This window comes from Salvelinus alpinus, chromosome 16 (assembly GCF_045679555.1).
Source record: "Salvelinus alpinus chromosome 16, SLU_Salpinus.1, whole genome shotgun sequence".
Classification (NCBI taxonomy): domain Eukaryota; kingdom Metazoa; phylum Chordata; class Actinopteri; order Salmoniformes; family Salmonidae; genus Salvelinus; species Salvelinus alpinus.
In genome coordinates, this window is record NC_092101.1 from 32,260,667 (window position 1) to 32,281,720 (window position 21,054).

General features: G+C 40.3%; 1 protein-coding gene across 2 annotated transcripts in view; it reads right to left on the bottom strand.

Annotated features, from left to right (window-relative positions):
* LOC139541384 (zinc finger protein 644-like) overlaps positions 1–11,714 on the bottom strand; it is a 34,118-nt gene extending 22,404 nt beyond the window's left edge. For both annotated transcript variants that reach the window (XR_011668338.1, XM_071345984.1), the window contains exons 1-2: positions 11,611–11,714; positions 8,092–8,141 (exon numbers count right to left, since the gene is read on the bottom strand). The gene's annotated coding sequence lies outside the window, so the exon portion shown is untranslated. The remainder of the gene's footprint in view (positions 1–8,091; positions 8,142–11,610) is intronic.
* Between the last annotated feature and the right edge of the window lie 9,340 nt (positions 11,715–21,054).

Sequence of the window (21,054 nt, forward strand, 5' to 3'; positions counted from 1 at the left end):
ACTGGCTAAGTCCCAAATGGCACTGTATTCCCTATATACAGTAGTGCACTACTTTTGACCAGAGTCCTATGGCTCTAAATGGGGAATAAGTTGCCATTTGGGACACACCCTAACCAAAGCAGCCACACTCATCTACTCGGCTGGTTCTGGCAAGCTGTGCAGTGCTGTTCATGCCTGTTGAAAATGGCACATTTCCATGTACTACTGTGTTTGTTGCATCCTTCATGACATGAGCTGTTGATTCATATCTTCTCATCTGTTTTGAATGTGTGATGTAGGCCTAGATATAGAATGCATTGGTAGCTTTGCTATTTTTATTTATTTATTTTATTTATTAGTTGTATGGGTTTTGGCTTTTAATAAATGTGAGAGCTCACCATATATAAATACTTCGGGGCTATATGCATGATACAAGCAATTGCTATGATCATGATCAGGCATGCTCAGATTGCACCCTGTCTTTTTGTTGAGATGGAATTATATAAAATATAGGCCTATAAAACTTTGTCACTGCCACTTTTCTGTAGTCAGACACGTGACCAATCAAATGAAAGAGATGTCAGTGTCAAACTCCTCTCCAAACGGAGGACAGGCTCCTCTCTCTGCCGAGTGAGCAGGCATCAGCACGCTTACATCTGGAGGAATGTCAAGCATCGCACACATCAGGATGAAAAACCTCTCATTACCTTTCTTTAAAAACATAATATGAATATCTGGCTCCGTCAGTCGTACAGAGTACGTGGCAAGGATGGATCAGGCAGCAGGGGCTATAACAAGGACCTCTCACTAGCTAGCTACAGTACAAAGCAAGCCAAACTCAATTGATTCAGCATTATTCATCATCAGTAGAACAGAGCATTGTCCCTCATTTAAAGTACTTTATACTTTTAAATCTGTGTGTTCTCCGATAATATTATTCCGTTTTAAAATACTTTCGGCAATTAGTGTATTCTCCAGGTAAAGAACGTGTAATCTAGCAGGTCGTTAGAGTGTTGTTAGATTGCTACACCTACTGTGTGGCAGCTGAACTGAACTATATGGCTGGCCAGAAGTGGGGATGTGGTCCTTAGTCCTAGGCCCATAAACAAGAAGTAAATGATCTGCAAAGTCTAACAATAATAATAACAACTGCCCATGAACTGTTCCTTGTTCGAAGGAAGGAAAATAACTTTCCCCTTCCAAGCAAACAATAAAATAATAAAAAACACATAGATATAGCTAGGGATACAAGTAAGCAAACACAAACCTTTCCAATCAAACATAATTTTATTTATTAACCTTTATAATCTAACCCACAATGCACTCTGGGTGATCAGAGACACTGAGCAACTTGAACGCACTGACCCTGACAGCAATGGGATTCCCTCTTGTCATTTCTCAAGGTCCACCTATCTAAGCTGTGCATACAGTACACACACATATACACCGAGACTCACACACAGACCTCTTCCCCCCCCCCCCACACACACACACACACACACACACACACACACACACACACACACACACACACACACACACACACACACACACACACACACACACACACACACACACACACACACACACACACACACACACACACACACACACACACACACACACATAATATGATTATTCAGTGGTGCTTGTCAATTGCACCTTTCCAGCGTGGATCAAAGAGTGGCTTGCACCAGGGGTCCTGCACCAGGACCAGTCATTAACATGGGCCTGCCACTCTACCAGCCCAGCCTCCAAATAAATCAAAGGGTCGGCCGGGGAAGAAAAGAGGCTAATATTTCCTCAATAACCCCAGAGAGGCTCCATGGAGAGATGCAAATTGCCTCCCAGGAGACCCCAGGGGGATGTGGAGGACAAGGGAAGCTGGCTGGGAGGCACCGCACTGGGGAATCTAATGAGTATAATGGTAAACGTATACAAGGAGAGGTGGAGTAGGAGGAGAAAGCCCTCTCTATTCATACCAATTAATATAATCTTATCAATGGAGGTACACCGTGGAGAGGTGGGGTGGGCTGGCGTCTACCGTCTAACCCTTAGCCACTGATCACAGGCGAGGGTTTGACACACACACACACACTGAGATACACACACATAAACTCTCTACACACACACACTCCCCACGTCCATCCTCTGAGTATGTGTATTAATCAACACAGACTAGGCCCCGGTCATTAACCCTATGGGAGGCTGGTCAGGCCTGGGGGGTTTAAGGAGATTTTAAAAACCTCCCTCCCTCTCATTTCCAGATCAAAAGAAATCAGAGCAAATCAAAGAGGTTCACAAATGTCCCTTTTTTGACGACTGACTTACCCCCCCTATTGTTCTGAGATCTTTTATTTTATTGTAAGGATGTAGCAACATTACAACTGTACTAAATACCATTGTAAGTAGTCTTCTTCCACCTGCTATCTGTGATTTTAAATATAGATTCATAAATTATAGACAGAGCTTATGGCGTCTATTGCTAATGCATGATATGACTATAACATGATATAACTTCATGTATTATGCTGCTGTAAGCGTGATTGCATCAGTTTGTGAGCGTTCAGAAAAAATATCCACAGAATACTGTTTTCGTGAAGGATGATTTAATCTTTCATTCCTTTTATTTAATTTGTTAGTTTGTTCTTTTCTTCTCACTAACTTTCTGTTTTATTAACCGATGCTGTGGGATTCATTTCAAGTTGACCCTTCAAAGACTCAGTCAAATGTTCGCCAGGCAGTGCTTTCATCAGATTTACTCACATTGAAATCCTGATTTGGAAGCCCTAAAAATATTTGAATCTCTAACGATTCGGTTTATTACAGTTAAATACTATTAATCACTATCAATCAGTCAAACATGCAGAGTGAGAGTCTGAAACTATAACTTATAGCTCGTTCAAATTTGAATCTCTAACGATTCAGTTTATGACTATCAATCATTACTCTCAACCAGCTGAACATGTGTATCTGTAAGACACACTCCCTTAATCGCTTTCTGTTTAAATATGTATTTTTATATCTTTACATCAATAGAGCAAGATATGAGTAATAAAGTAGAGATTGACCAAATCCTCAATTACCCCAACAAGTTATCTATCAGATAACTGAGTACTGGTTTGAGCTAACATTAATCTATGATTGTCATAGTCACATGGGAGTACTTGTCAGATTTGTATCACGAGAGGTATATTACTGTAACTTGATCATGTGTATAACTGGACCTCTTCCAATACCAACAGTGACCAACAGATGGCCCTGCTGCAGCCTTCCTGTCCTGTACACACAGGTGGACTGGACACAACACTTCACCGGCAGAAACTCAACACACAACACAACACTAGAAGACTGAACTATGAAAGGCAAGATACTGTGTACTTCATGATGTTATATATGAGCCACTTTATATGGATATACTGTATTCTAGTCATGGCTCATCCTATATAACTACTGCTGTACACACCTTATCTATTCATATACTGTTCATACTGTCTATACACACCACTATATATATTTATTTATATTCCGGACTCTGACATTGCTCGTTCTGATATTTCTCAATTTCGTTATTTTTAGATTATGTGAGTATTGTTTTTTTTGCTAGTTATTACTGCACTGTTGGAGCTAGAAACAAGCATTTCGTTGCATCTGCGATAATGTCACGATCGTCGTAGTGAGGAGACCAAGGCGCAGCGTGATGATAATACATTTTATTTTTAATAACGTAGAAGACTGAACAAACTATACAAAATAACAAAACGAACGTGAACGCTAAATGACACGAGTGCAGACATGCAACATCACATAGACAATAACCCACAAAACCAAAATGGAAAATGGCAACCTAAATAGGATCCCCAATCAGAGACAATGATAAACAGCTGTCTCTGATTGGGAACCAATTTAGGCCACCATAGACCTACATTACCTAGACAATACCAAAACCCCATAGATATACAAAAACCCCTAGACAAGACAAAAACACCGATACCACCCTCGTCACACCCTGACCTAACCAAAATAATAAAGAAAACTGAGATAACTAAGGTCAGGGCGTGACAGATAACATCTGCTAATCTGTGTACGTGAACAATAAACATTGATTTGATTAGAATAATAACTGTACCAATGATAAAAAATATATTGTTTTACTCCTGTCTTCATAATATCAAACACGTATTCCAAATATCTGAGTAGGATACTGTAATTTACCAGGTAACAGTCCTTCAATGCAATTTTTTAAAGATTTGTAATATAACCTCTGCAGTCAGAATAATGAGATTCCCAGCGGTTCCCAGCGGCATTAGTATGGACAGCTGACCATGCAGCGATCTTACCCCTCTTAAGAAGTGAATAATACTCAAATCAGAACAGGACTTAGTTTAAGGGAGCATTTGCACTGCCCTAAAAATGGCATACAAATCCTTCAAAAACATAATATGAAAAAATGTCCCTGATCTATCCTTTTGAAGGTCATTTATAAATCAAGCTGGCAGGAATGTGTCTAGAAGGAGCTGATTAGATGAGGATTTGTCTCCCTGAGATGGTTGAGAGGAGAGAAAGGAAGGTTCATCACTATGTAACAACTAACCATAAGTATAACGGTAGGCTCAGAAAAGCAGGAAGCACCAATGACTAGATCAATTAAAAAGTGGTCAGATGAAACAGATGCTAAGCTACAGGACTGTTTTGTTAGCACAGACTGGAATATGTTCTGGGATTCCTCCAATGGCATTGAGGTGTACACCACATCAGTCATTGGCTTCATCAATAAGTGCATCGATGACGTCGTCCCCACAGTGACCGTACGTACATACCCCAACCAGAAGCCATGGATTACAGGCAACATGCACACTGAGCTAAAGGCTAGAGCTGCCGTTTTCAAGGAGCCACCATAGTGCCTGTGCCCAAAAACACTAAGGTAACCTGCCTAAATGACTACCCAACCGTAGCACTCACGTCTGTAGCCATGAAGTGCTTTGAAAGGCTGGTCATGGCTCACAACAACACCATTATCCCAGAAACCCTAGACCCACTCCAATTTGCATACCACCCCAACAGATCCACAGATGGTGCAATCTCTATTGCACTCCACACTGCCCTTTCCCACCTAGACAAAAGGAACACCTATGTGAGAATGCTATTCATTGACTACAGCTCAGCGTTCAACACCATAGTGCCCGAAAAGCTCATCAATAAGCTAAGGACCCTGGGACTAAACACCTCCCTCTGCAACTGGATCCTGGACTTCCGGAAGGGCCGCCCCCAGGTGGTTAGGGTAGGTAACAACACATCTGCCACGCTTATCCTCAACACAGGGGCCCCTCAGGGGTGCATGCATAGTCCCCTCATGTACTCCCTGTTCACTCATGACTGCACGGCCAGGCACAACTCCAACACCATCATTAAGTTTGCCAATGATACAACAGTGGTAGGCCTGATCACCGACAACGACGAGACAGCCTTTAGGGAGGAGGGTAGAGACCTGGCCATGTGGTGCCAGGACAACAACCTCTCCCTCAACGTGATCCAGACAAAGGAGATGATTGTGGACAACAGGAAAAAGAGGACCGAGCACGCCCCCATTCTCATCGACGGGGCTGCAGTGAAGCAGGTATAGAGTTTCCAGTTCCTTGGTGTCCACATCACCAACAAACTAACATGTCCAAACACACCAAGACAGTCGTGAAGAGGGCACGACAAAACATATTCCCCCTCAGGAGACTGAAAAGCTTTGGCATGGGTCCTCAGATCCTCAAAAGGTTCTACAGCTGCACCATCGAGAGCATCCTGACTGGTTGCATCACTGCCTGGTACGGCAACTGCTCAGCTTCCAACCGCAAGGCACTACAGAGGGTAGTGTGAATGGCCCAGTACATCACTGGGGCCAAGCTTCCTGCCATCCAGGACCTCTATACCAGGCGGTGTCAGAGGAAGGCCCTAAAAACTGTCAAAGACTCCAACCACCCTAGTCATAGACTGTTCTCTCTGCTACCACACGGCAAGCGGTACCGGAGCGTCAAGTCTAGCCTGTGTAGCCCTACGCTCAAATCTCAAAAATGTCACATCCAACTCTGAGAATAAATGGGAAATTTAATTAGGATGGCCACAACCTTGATAGATATCACAGAAAGGTCCAGCTGCCTTGTTACTAATTTAGTGGCAAACTTCTGCTGTTACCCTCTCAATCAATACAAACACAGGGCTTACATTTTTGGTTAATTGGCGCTCAATGAGTGAATAGCTTCCACATCAATAGAACATTCTTCCGGCCTTGGTTGTATTGATCCTGGAATCTGCACAAAAAATTTCAAACGTCTTTTCCGATTGGGCCTTCTTGTCTGTGGTTAATTTGGATGACATTATGTGGTCACATTATGAGGATTATATTATTACTACAGAGCTACAGATTGGAAATACTAATACTTTCTATTTCTTTTAAATATCACTAAACATACCTGTATTTATATGTGCATTCAACATACTGTAGACTTGGTGTAGACGTATCTATTTCAGTCATAAGTAAATCTTGTATACAGTTAGCATCTTAGAAATGTAGTTTAATTTAGTATGGAACACAATGAAAATGTTTCAATCCTTTTTTCTCCTGAAATATTGCTTTTTTTTGTGATTGTCTTATAGCGACTGCCTTCACTGTTGGCAGACTCTACAAATACTTCTCTAAAAATTATAGACTGCAATGACAAATCAAAAATAGTAATTAATCACTGTAATGCTTGCCTATTGTTATGTGCCATTGTTCATCTAGACCTGTAACTCAACTCCTCTGAATGGGGGGGTTAAGGCATTAGTGATCATATTGTGCCCCTTAGTGGTGGGAACGCTCTGTAACCTGACAGACATGTTTGAGGAGAACAGACAGATTGGCTGACACTGTAGAGCCACTTCAACAAGTCTGTGTTACTGGAGTGCCCAGTGAGTTTAGGAGTCAAAACCCCAGGAGACCTGCAAGGGGCTAGAAACCTCTCTCTCTCTCTACACATGATGCACTATATAGTCCCAGTAAGGGACCAACTGTGAACGTTGTGATTGTCCTGAGGACGTCCCCTGTTACCTGGGATATAGATCAAACGTACCATGAAAGTATGTCATTCAAGAAAATAGAATATTAATTTAAATATTACAATATTACTAGATCACATAACAACACTTAAAATCACACTCATATTGTTTTGCGTCAATCTCTTCTTGGTCTATGTGTATGACTGGAGGTATAATCAGAGTAACAGGAAATAGACTTAACACTGCCTATGACCTGCCAAGTGTAGTGTAGTGTAGTGTTGGAGATGGCAGTGACAAATGGTGTGCATCCCAAATGTTACCCTATTCCCTGTGGCTCTTGGTCAAAATTAGTGCACTATATACTGTAGGGAATAGGGTGCAATTTGGGATGCAGACACGGAAGTGACATCTGAGATTTAATTTGACTCTGCTTAATCTAATCACACCTAGCACATAGCAGTTCACAGCTCTGAGCTACAGGTTCAGGTGTTATGGCAGTATGTATGGAAAAACACAACTGCGTCTCACAATCATCACACCTCAACAACATACTGTCACATTATTGTGCGTTAAGATCCCTTTCCTTCAATATAACCTGAAAAACATTATCAGTCATGCATGACATTTTCTTAAATTTTGAATTTAATATACATTTATTGAAGTATACAAAGTTAGGTAGCCCTTTCCTGCAGTACTAGCGGCCTCATGGGTGGAATGTTAATATTTTTATATATTTTTTTAAACAGCTTAAATTCTTGTGTTTCTTTGTCAAATGGTTTTGTTATATTTTAGTCTTTTGTGATATAAAGTGTAATATTGGGACGCAAACTCACAATTGAATACATTTCAACTCTATATCTGACATATCTGACATGGTACAGGTGTATTTTTCTTAAGCCCATAACCATGTGTGTGAAGTATATACTTTGGTTTCAAATTAGATTTGTTTAAGACTACCAAAACCCTGATTTAGCAAACTGCAGTAAAAGGTTATGGTTAATATGGTTCAGCACAAAATACAATTGTTGACATGTTACTAATGCTTGTGGTTTACTAATAGATGATTCAAAAGCAGTCATTCCTTACCAATCTGTTCCAAACCATTGGTTCCACTCTACGGTCTTCTGAAAACCCACCTGTAATAAAGAAATAAAAATGGTCTTTATGTATCCACACATTAATATAGCGTATCATACAGTATCAAAACTTGAGTTTTAAAAGTGATACACAAATGTTCCCTTCAATGGCAATGGTCCAATGGCAGTGTTGGCTACTGAAGTACCTTCAAAAGGACATTTCCTATAGATTCAATGGTTTATACTAAGAGGATATTGTCAATGTATGCCACATCATCCAATCATTCTGCCCTTATTTCCTTTTGCTACTAAAATATATGTGGTCCTTGGTACTATATCCTTCCTAAGGATTACTAAAATATCTCATCTCTCACTGCAGCTGCTCATCTGAGTTGATAATTCAGGGCAGTGTACTCCCGTTACAGTAGTCCCTGGCGTCTTCATTTATAGCAGTATGAGCGCGTCAAGACAGCAGACTCAAGTTGTATTCCAAATGGCACCCTATTCCCTACATAGTGCACTACCTTTGACCAGAGCGCCCTATGGGGCCTGGCCAAGAGTAATGCACTATATAGGGAATAGGGTGACATTTGGGATGCAATACTGTACACATGATGTTTTGCTATGCCGTGCATTCTGCGAATTCTGGCATCTTATATTTGACCTTGTCAAGTTACATATAATCAATTTGAGGATAACTTGCCTAGTCCATCTCATTTATTAAGTCAAACTGGGAAATCGGTTTACAAGGAGGAATTTACTGTGTGTGTGTGTGTGTGTGTGTGTGTGTGTGTGTGTGTGTGTGTGTGTGTGTGTGTGTGTGTGTGTGTGTGTGTGTGTGTGTGTGTGTGTGTGTGTGTGTGTGTGCGTGCGTGCAAGCGTGCGTGCGTGCGTGCGTGCGTGCGTGCGTGCGTGCGTGCGTGCGTGTGCGTGAAGCCAGAGTGTACAGTTGAAATTGGAAGTTTACATACACCTTAGCCAAATACATTTAAGCTCTGTTTTTCACAACTCCTGACATTTAATCCTAGTAAAGATTCCCTGTCTTAGGGAACGTTTCGGGTATCCTTCCACAAGCTTCCCACAATAAGTTGGGTTAATTTTGGCCCATTCCTCCTGACAGAGATGGAGTAATGGAGTCAGATTTGTAGGCCTCCTTGCTCGCACACGCATTTTCAGTTCTGCCCACAAATTTTCTATGGGATTGAGGTCAAGGCTTTGTGATGGCCACTCCAATACCTTGACTTTGCTGTAATTGTGTCACAACTTTGGAAGTATCCTTGGGGTCATTGTCCATTTGGAAGACCCATTTGTGACCAAGCTTTAACTTCCTGACTGATGTCTTGAGATGTTGCTTCAATATATCCACATAATTTTCCTCCCTCATGATGCCATCTATTTTGTGAAGTGCGCCAGTCCCTCCTGCAGCAAAGCACCCCCACAACATGATGCTGCCACCCCCGTGCTTCACGGTTGGGATGGTGTTCTTCGGCTGGCAAGCCTCCCCCTTTTTCCTCCAAACATAACGATGGTCATTATTGCCAAACAGTTCTATTTTTGTTTCATCAGACCAGAGAACATTTCTCCAAAAAGTACCATCTTTGTCCCCATGTGCAGTTGCAAACCGTAGTCTGGCTTTTTTATGGCGCTTTTTTATGGCGGTTTTGGAGCAGTGGCTTCTTCCTTGCTGAGCGGCCTTTCAGGTTATGTCGATATAGGACTCGTTTTACTGTGGATATAGATACTTTTGTACCTGTTTCCTCCAGCATCTTCACAAGGTCCTTTGCTGTTGTTCTGGGATTGATTTGCAATCCAAAGTACGTTCATCTCTAGGAGACAGAACGCGTCTCCTTCCTGAGCGGTATGACGGCTGCGTGGTCCCATGGTGTTTATACTTGCGTACTATTGTTTGTACAGATGAACGTGGTACCTTCAGGCGTTTGGAAATTGCTCCCAAGGATGAACCAGACTTATGGAGGTCTACCATTGTTTTCTGAGGTCTTGGCTGATTTCTTTTGATTTTCCCATGATGTGAAGCAAAGAGGCACTGAGTTTGAAGGTAGGCCTTGAAATAGATCCACAGGTACACCTCCAATTGACTCAAATTATGTCAATTAGCCTATCAGAAGCTTCTAAAGCCATGACATAATTTTCTGGAATTTTCCAAGCTGTTTAAAGGCACAGTCAACTTAGCGTATGTAAACTTCTGACCCACTGGAATTGTAATACAGTGAATTATAAGTGAAATAATCTGTCTGTAAACAATTGTTGGAAAAATTACTTGTGTCATACACTAACTGACTTGCCAAAACTATAGATTGTTAACAAGAAATTTGTAGAGTGGTTGAAAAACAAGTTTTAATGACTCCAACCTAAGTGTATGTAAACTTCCGACTTCAACTGTAGATCAACTTTCATATAAAGTCAATATTATTTGAGTTAGGTCATAATCATAGATTATCATAATATGTTATAAATGCTTCGGAATTTGCATGAATTCCAGCTACAGTGTAACTGGGGTGAGTGACTCCCATAACTGAAAGGTGTTATTAATGTTCTATTAATGTGGGCATACTCCATTAGCAGTTGTTGTGGCAGATTACCTTCAAAGTGCAAAGATCCCTTTGCCTTTAAAGTAGGCTACTGCATGAATCTGTTTCTAGAACAATGGTTTACAGTTCACAGTAGGGCATGCAGAGACATGATACCCATATAATGCATTTCACATATTGTTTTCATGTTTGAATGGAATGGACACAGTGGAGCAAAGTGATATTTATACATGCAAATAGCACTTGATTCTATGAGTCTATCTTTAGTATGGGAAAGGCATTCCATGACAGCAGAACCCCCCCCAAAAAATGTGGGAATAGATTATAATAGTATTTAATACTTTGAAACAATCGGTCTAAGTTTCAAATAGGTCAAGTGCATGATTCGTGTAAGTCTTCTAAAAAGTTGAGGAGGTAGCCTAGGGTAGTGGCTACAAATCTGACCTAATTAGTTGAGGAATGCATTGCTCCATGTTCGTTTGAATACTTGAAGGTGTCAAATGACTCAAATCTCAGACTGGCTGCAGATGTGACACGTATAGCTCTGTCTGGAGTTTGACAACACCCCTTTTAAAAGGTATAGCCCTCTGTGTTAAGTTATTGGGTACAGGTAGGCTACAGCCCCATTGCGTAGATAAAGAAACAACAAAGAGTCTATTGAGTAGCTGAAAGCTAAGAACTTTTGGAACGGTGCTTAACTACAACATACAGGACAATGGAGTGCTTAGTGAGTATCGGGTAACTTGACAGTGCACAATTGGTGAATGGAAGTCAAGTCCATCAGTCCATACTGACCATTATGCATGTCGAGCTAACGTCTTGCGTTATCTCATCTCTATGCCAGTATGGTGCCAGTGTGTCCGCTGTGTTCCGTGCTCAATAAAACCAGGGCTACCACGAACCTCTAAACATGTCAACACCAGATACCCCAAATAATAATATATTGTCTATAGACGCGTGTATCGAAGCATGAGACCTACCTTCCCAATGCAGGAAACAATAACAATTAGCAAGTTTGTCATTACACTTGACACTGTACGTTTTTCGTCCTCCATCCATTACAGTGTCGCCATTTTGCTAAAAATTCTGCAGGTTAAACTATAATTCTGAGAGGGATGTTTGCAGCGGAGGGAAATAAATGTTAACGTTAGCTGAATAGCACAGCGCATAGGACTTCTTCTCTTTCACCGATACTGCAAAAGGCAATGAACATAATGTAATAGAATCGGTATTTTATTCCATTTATGTTCGATTTATGGCAATGGTCTTCACGACAAAACTAGCGGTCCCCTATTCAAAATATGGACCATCCCAGACCCACTGTAGAAAAGTCGTTAGGTTAAATGGAGCTTGGAAGATGGGAAAACTGTAGGGGTAGAGTGAATGTTGTCCAACACACACGGTCAAATGTTTGCTAGATAGTGGAATGTTACATTGTAGCCAGACACCATCAAATGTTAAATTAATTGTGCTGGACATGGATTTCACTCAACATTTTATTGGAAGGGTGGGGGAAATGACATTACTGTATACACACACCTTTAGCTTCCTGATTCTACCCCTTCTCTCAAATTGAAATGTGACATCATACTATATTGTTTTATTGTAGTAGCATATTTTTACTTTGAACACTACCATTTCTTTATGCAGTATTTTACAAGTGACTGGGGCGGCAGCCTAGTGATTAAGAGTGTTAGGCCAGTAACCAAAAGGTTGCTTGTTTGAATCCCAGAGGCAACTAGGTGAAAAATCTGTTGATGTGCTGTAAGCCTCTCTGGATAAGTGTCTGCTAAAATGTTCTGAAATCTATTCCATTCTAGTTATCCATTCCTGAGTGACTATATAACTCAGGAAAATACATTAAGCTCTTTATAGAGTCATTGGTAACAAGGCTAGTGTAGATATATTTTCAAACCAATGTATTTGTGAGTTGCCACAACCTTATTGCAGTGGCATACAAGATTCAGCAGGGTCTGCAATTTAGCAGGCTAATCCTCGACAAAGCACAGGTAGGCCTATTCTAGCCTATCTTGACTGATGTATTATGTTCAAGGGGACCTAAAAGACAGTAAAGTTAGCTGCCAGCCAGTACAGCATTATAGTGTATAAAATCATCTTGTATGGGACTACAAGGCTGATGACTTTGATATGTATGTCTTTATATCCCCTGATTATGACTATGCTGTCGAAGCCGGCTGTTGCAGGGGTTCCCAAACTTTTTCACTCAGGGTCCCCCTTCCAGCATTGGGGAACATTCTGTGCCCCCACTGCATGCGCTCGCACGCGCCAAGTCTATTTCTATGGGCACAAGCACTGTTCATGATACAAACTGTTCACACCCTTCTTGTTGGTGGAGAGAATTTTGCAGGTTTAAAGCTTATTTCCTGCAATTCTATACATTTTGCCATGTCTAATGTGTATTCATATGATATTTGAGTGACAAAAAATGTACAGCAATATCTATGGGGTAAAAAACATAAATAAAAAACGTTAGCTGACATGGGCTAGTTGATCGGGACATTTCTGACAAGTTATAAATAGCTCTTTAAGGTATGCATGCAATGACTTTGATGACAAGAGGAACTGATGATGCACTACCCAATTTCAAAATTGCACCTTGTGCATTCTACTATTACTATTATAGTAATTTTATAGCCGGACTGAGTTCCTTATATATATACTGTATATATATATATATATAAATAAATGTGGGAACCCGAGCACCCCCTGCCGACCCCTCTGGGGTGTGCCCCAAAGTTCGGGAACCACTGGGCTGTTGGATAGAATGGGGAATACATTTGCCTAATGAGATAATCATTCTAGAATATAAGTGAATTCTAGAATATTCCATATTAAATATTTTACTGGTGAAAATGTGCTACTATTATATTTTTAATGCCTCGCTGCTCTCACACAAGTAAACCAGTCAGCTTTAACCCTCATTTAAATTGTATAATGATGATAACAGACTGAGTGTACATTATTGATGTGATTACATTATTTATTTGACCGAGCACATGACCCCAAGCATCCATCCCGTTACCGTTGCTGTTGTTGTTATGTATAAGTAAACAGCATTTCAAATGCTTCCACAATAAAGCTTTTCAATATGTTTCCACCCTCTTGTGTCAGATAGGCAGTGTGTTTTCAACAGGCTAGTTAGATTTACACTGAACCAATGGTGGACGCTCTTTGATATCAATATTATTACTGTTGATCATCTGCAACGTTATAGTGTATCTCTGCTCAAATGATATTAGGGACAAAGTTGCAGAGTAAATGTGTAGACTACTACTATATGGTTCAAGTTGGGCATGTCAAGCTACACATGAGAGTCATAATATACCATTTTACTACATACTGTACAGCATGGATAACACATCTTCCAATTGGCACCTCTGTACAGTCCTCCATATGGTTAACCCATATGGATTGCTACCATTTTGACTCAAATGTTTATTTTTCTTATCCTGCAATCTGGATCATTTTCATTTCCTGTTAAATTGTTTATCTTTAGGGTCTTGTTTACTCCAGCATGAGACTTCATTTATATTTCATCACAAGATAAATACCACTATCAGGGACAAGCTGGTGATAAACGGTTTCATTTTAAAGACCTTTGTTGAATTTTTTTCCCAAATGATATTGCTGACAGAGCCTCAATTACAGTTAAACAGTACCTTCTGGATAATAGCATTTGCCATGAGCAATTATAGCAGTAATACCTGGGAAATTGCTTGTTCTTCTTTTCCACCTTCTCTCAGGTCAGACTTGATTTAGCCAATCCCTGTCCTTCATTCTAATCTAGTCTAATCTAATAATACTAGTCATTTAAATGTATATCAAGGAATGGCTAACTGTGCAATGGTAACAATAGTGAACATTTTGTATCGATGAATCAGGGGCTTGTTATTCAGTAGTAATTATGTTTTTATCCCTAAAGGTTTTATGTCTGTCCTGTCGCACTACCAATGTGAATTTAATACCTGATCTTGCATGCCCCATTTAAAAACTAATTTCACCATCTGATGAAAGCAAGGTAAATCTTAGAATACACTACTGTATATCACATGACCTAGGTTACCTTTTACACAAAAATATGTAATTGTCATCTATCATATTGTCAACCTTGATAGATGATACCTTGATTTAAAAAATTAATACCAAAATATGGAAACATCTCAAGCCTTGTACACCCTTTTACCCTTAGGTGGGTATAGCAAGCTCTCTAAAACTCTCGCATTTGTTACATTATGAAATATTCATTAAATGAAGCAAATGTTTAGAGCAAAGTCTTTGTACTGTATGTAAAGTACGGAGATAATTATATTGGAAGCAACAGCCATTATCTACAAGAAACAGTGTGTGGACACAGATTCTGAAATGTCTGAAGTATTTGGTCTATTGAATATTAATAGGAAGTGCAAAATATTTTGATTAAATTATTAAATGTGTGGATCATTAATCATTAATGTTGAAAATGAGGAATATTTGCTATGCAATACCAATTTATTTTTTAGGCACAGTTCTTTATTTAAGGGATGGATGGAGTTCAGAGATTCATCATACTGTATGTATTTAAAGATACATTCACATAAGATGAGAGTTTTTTGACTCAGTCTCTCTATTACCCATATACAATAATAATTAGGTGGGTCATGTCAAATTTTACACATGTACAAGTGTGTATTAGGAATGTGTGTTTTGCATATCCCAACTCCGACTGTGACACCCTCAGAGAGTGGGGCCATGGCCAGGGTCTGAAATTATCAATGCTGACCCTGGAGCAATTAGGGTTAAATACCTTGCTCAACAGGTTTTTCACTTTGAGGATTTAAACTAGGGACCTTTCGGTTACGGGCCAAACGCTCTAACTGCTAGGCTACCTGCCACCCATAATGTATCATTGTATGTACTCAGATGGAAGCAAGAGCACAGTGGTACTGTAGTAATCCCTCCCAAAGAGTGTTGTCTCTTTGTGAGATATATTAGAATTGACACAAGGCCTCTGTTTTCAGAACATGAAATATTCTTTTAATGGCCTGCCAAGTGTACGCACATTCCCAAAGTTTGATTTTGGTCTGCAAAACGAGTAGCTCAAAAACCTCTGACAATTTATTATGCTGTTTGTGCCTCACGCTACTAGTTATCCTCTGCAATTTATTCCCTACCTTGGGGTACTGTGAGCCATTTTCTCAATTTTTCAGTGGCTCACTTTTTTTGTGATCCTGGGTGCTGCAGACTCCTGCCTCCAGCCATGGTGTCAGAACATCACAGAAAACTACACCATTATACTGAAGCCAGTTAACAAAGAGGGAGGCAGAGAACCAGTCTAAAACATGGGGCAAGAGATAGAATACATAAGATTACAGAGTTCACCATTTCACCGGAGGATGGGAGGGAAGCAGTGAGGGAGGCAGGATGAGAGGGAGGGAGGGAGGACGACAGGGAGGGAGGCAGGACGAGAGGGAGGAAGGCAGGACGGGAGGGAGGACGAGAGGGAGGGAGGCAGGACTGGAGGGAGGTAGGGCGAGAGGGAGGGAGGCAGGACGGGAGGGAGGGATGCAGGACAGGAGGGAGGGCGAGAGGGAGGGAGGCAGGACGAGTGAGTGAGGGAGGACGAGAGGGAGGAGATTTGCCTCTAACGTGGAGCATGGAGAGGAGAGAGGAGGCTCTTGCCTGTGTTTCATCCCCTGTACTGAAGGGTTGCATCCCAAATGCCACCATATTCCCTATATACTGCACTACTTTTGACTAAGGCCTATAGTAGTGTACTAAATAGGGAAATGGGTGGCATATGGGTCACACCCTATCTCTCCTGCTGCACAGGGATTCTGAGTCACTAATGAAAGCTGTTTCAGGCCTCAACACACGCATCAACCATAAACTCAAGGTCACCTGTGTGTTCAGCCACCTGTCTTAAAGACTGTTGCTCAAAATGTAGAATCTATTTGACGAATCCCTCCGGTATCACCATGTTTTCCTGTGTTTTTGTCCATGTTTTATTCAGAAAGGTTGGCTATAGCAGCTTCAGTTAGGCTGGAGTCCTCCAGCCGTTTTAGCATGTTAATTGGACAGTGACCTTGGTGTGTTATAGAGGTGTTAGCCTGAATCTCTCTGGCCTAATGAAATCACCTTTACTGTCCCATTTTAGCATTTCTATACTTACCTCTGACACTGCCAAAGGGGGAAACAGTAGACTTTTGTCATGATAGACATTTTAACAATAAAAAGAAGGTTGTGGATGCGAAGGTAACCACCCCGTTCTGCCCCCGTCACGCCCCCCTGTAAGTCTCTTCTCCGGAGCTGAAGATCCAGGTTACCTTCTGCACAGGCGTTTCTTTACCTCTACTTTACACAAAAAAATATTGTGGTCACCCTCCCTTCACATTTCTTACTGTCAATCGTGAATGATAATTCCTCGAGGTTTACCGGTGAAACGTTTTGACAACAATTTGATCTCAATCAGTTTCATGAGAATATCTTGAGATATGTACAGTGTTGTTTTAATTGACATACCGTGAGAGAATTTTTGAGCAGATGGTGTTAACAAGCTGTACACTCTTAGAAAAAAGGGTTCTTTGGGGTTCTATATTTAAGCAATAAGGCATGAGGGGGTGTGGTATATGGCCAATATATCAGGGCCAAGGGCTGTTCTTCCACACGATGCAACAAGGAGTGCCTCGATACAGCCGTTAGCTGTGGTATATTGGCCGTACAGCACAAACCCCCGAGGTGCCTTATTGCTATTATAAACTGGTTACCAACGTAATTATAACAGTAAAAATATTTTTGGGGATCATAACCGTGGTATACGGTCTGATATACCACAGCTTTCAGCCAATCAGCATTGAGGGCTCAAACCACCCAGTTTATAAAGAACCTTTTGGTTCTTTGGATGAGATTAAAGAGCCCTACTAAAAATGGTTCTATATACTGTATATATATATACCCAGTGAAGGCAAAGAACCTTGACGGTTCTATCCCTACCCCAGTGTAATGGGGATTTCAGAAAACAACAGCTAACAAAAGCTTACTCAGTCACATTAAACTCTGAAATGACAGCTAACATGCCCTTTAAATGTGTTTCAACTGTTTTGCAATCATGCTACTGCATGATTTCGCCAGGGCAGAAAAATGGCTAGCTGACATCCAACACATTAGCTCTCTTTGGCAGGGGGAATATCGAATTCATATTTTGCAACATTTTTGCCAAGGTCTGAGTGGCAAATGGCAAGGTTCATATAAACCTGTGCTGTTGGAAACTAAATGCTAGCTCGAAGCAAGAGGAAATAATCTGTTTAATAAAAGCATGCACTCAAAAAAAGGGTTCTATATAGAACCTTTTGGTCTATTCATAATGTAACTGCCATTCCAATTCAAAAACCAAATGACATTCCAGCATGACCACGCAAGACAGACAGAGGATGGTGGTTGAACCAACTTGCAAGTATCCTACCAATATGCACGTTTTTTTTCCATGTATAAAGGTCAGCAAAGTTTATTATTTAATTTGAATGTATGATGCCAAAGTCATATGATAAACTATAAGCTAGCTTTTCTTCTTTTTTTACCTAGGCAAGTCAGTTAAGAACAAATTCTTATTTAGAATGACAGCCTAGGAACAGTGGGTTAACTGCCTTGTTCAGGGGCAGAACGACAGATTTTCAGCTCAGGGATTCGATCTAGCAACCTTTCGCTCTAACCACAAAGTTGAAATGTTATTCGAATTTGAGCACATTTGTAAGCTAGCTAGGCTACTAGGAAACATCTAGGCTACTTTAATTCACCACTTTACAAGCTAGCCAGCTAACTCTTTCAAATAAACATGATTTATTATGGTATGTGCCAAATAGAGCTCCAGACCCAGCCTGATATTGGTAATTAGCTAATTGTTACTTATATTTCAGTGGTGTCAATTGAGAGGACTATGTTTCATGAAGCCATTAGAAGACTGTTGCTGACTGAGAGGAGGTATGTATAAATGATTTATAATCATAATGTATAATAAGTCTTGGTGATTCAATAGCCTAGTTAATAATTACATGACTTTTAACACACTATGTATGTTTTTCTCAGTCTTGCAGTAGGCTAACCAAAAAATATAAGAGGTAATGTTAGAGGATCTCTCTTTTGGCTGCTGCTGATGACAACTGCATGTAACTTGTTCTTCTACATCATAATAATTATATGTCTGCATAACATTTTGTCTTCATTTTGGAAGATTAGCTCATGCTTATTTCTGAAGATCAACTCATGTTTTTGCTCCTTTTTTCTTCTTCTCTGGAACCAGTCAGGCAACAAGTCATACTGTACTGGCGCTAGGTAGCCCAGCGGCTAGGGAGTTGGACCCGTGGCCAAAAGGTTGACGGTTTGAATCCTGGGCCAGGCGCTGGGAAAAAAACAGGCGGAATTAATCTGACAACTAGAGGGCTGCTGGGTTCACATCCTCAAAACATTCCTCTACTGTTGGGCCCTTGAGTAAGGCCCTTAACCCCACAGCATGTTCTTCATCCAGGGGCGCTGCACTGCAGCTTGAACCTGTGCTAATCTCAACTGTATGTTTGTGGGTGTTGAGAAAGAGAAGAAACATTTTTGTTGTTCGGACAAAGTCGCATTGTATTGTATTGTAAAGAAGTCAGCCAGAGTTGACGTGATCTATGTTTGCATATAATGACAATAAATTCTAAAAACTATGCTGGTATTCTTTTGTCCATTATTTAATTGTTTATTAAATTATATTCTTAGCTAAGAAATATTACTATTTAATAGTAGTAGCCATAATTAATAAATGGCACCATGCAGGGTCCTATATGGAACCATTTAGGTTCAGGTTCAGTTCATCCATGTTTCATTTTCGTTTTGTTTTGTCTGTATTACACACACCTGGTTTCAATTCCCATATCATGTTCCTTATTTAACCCTCTGGCATACCTTTCTGTTCTGTCCGTGATTGTTGGTGTCTTAGTGGTTGTTGTAGGTCTTAGTTTGTATGTATTTTCCTTATTGGAATATTGCTTGTTTGTTTTATTGAGTAAACTCAGTTGTTTTGCTCTAACCTGTGTCCTGCGCCTGACTCCGCTACGTCTCTGCATCCAATCGCTGACAAGTATATAGAACGTTTAGGGATGCCATATATGAAGCAAGCGATAGAACCCTTTTTGTTTTTATAAGGAACCTTTTTTCTAAGAGTACCTGTTTCACTCAAAGCACATATTTGGCCAAGTGGCGCATGCTGTTGAGTTTTGGCATGAGAGAAAAATGTGGCCATTTGTGCAATCATCCTTAAATCTCATAAGAAATTAGGTGCTGTTTTCGGTCTTGCAGTAAAGTAATACTATGATATTATATTCGGTTCTGTTATGTAGAATTCTATCATTATGTGATCTTGCATTCATTTAGCTTTGATCTGATTTTATTAAACGAGCACTGCACCATTCTCCATTCATCACTGAAATTTGCCAGAGTAGCCTGTTCTCTGGACAGTCTAACAAGTAGATCAGAGACTGTGCAGAGACTGCACGTATAGTAGAAAATCCGGCACATGCGCAGAAGCTTCAGACTTCTAGCTGTTAGGAGGAGGGTTCCAGAGAATTCAGATCCACAGCCACTCACTAAAAACTATTAGGAGAGAGTTCATTCTCAAATCAGCTGAGCTGACCCTCCTTTGTTCATTATATACTTGAATATCTAACTCTATTCTCTTCTTCTCCTCTTGATTCATATTGCCAATTGTTTGTATCGTGAGGGCATCATGTGTGAAATTACAATACATTAAATAGTCAGATAATATTTCTACATATTTTATAGAAACTTTTACTCTCTGTGCAGTGGAGGAACATAGCCACAAGGTGGTATATGATCTCTTCCTGTAGCACTTTGAATCGTGCCGTCTCAAATTAGACCTATTAAACGCTATTACATCAGCAATATGAAAATCATATTTTAATATGTAAAACGATTTTTTAAATACATATTATATGCTGTTTTAATTCCTAATATCAGTAAATATGGTATATTAGAGTCTTTAATACTCTTCAGAGATTAACATCCAGCCACTCATTGCCTGTGTGCTTATGCAGGGATTCAGCTTTATCAAATATTAATTCTTCTAAACTTGCTCTTTTAAGAAGATTTCTTTGATGTTGCTTAATTTCGCACAGCCTAGGCAAAACTCTGCGTCTGGTGCTGGTATCCGTTGGAAAGTAGACCAAGGGGCATGATTCATTGATGAGTGGTGTAGAACCATAGACTCACATCTGTATTTTATATGCTTTAAAACTGCCATTAATACAATTCAGTTATAGAAATCAGAAAACAATTTGTTATTTTGCTCACTATCTCTGCTCCTATTTCTTCCTGTCTCAGAGTTCTAAGGTATTGATGTCTGGGATCGTTCCAGAGACAACTGTCTTCCCAACGTT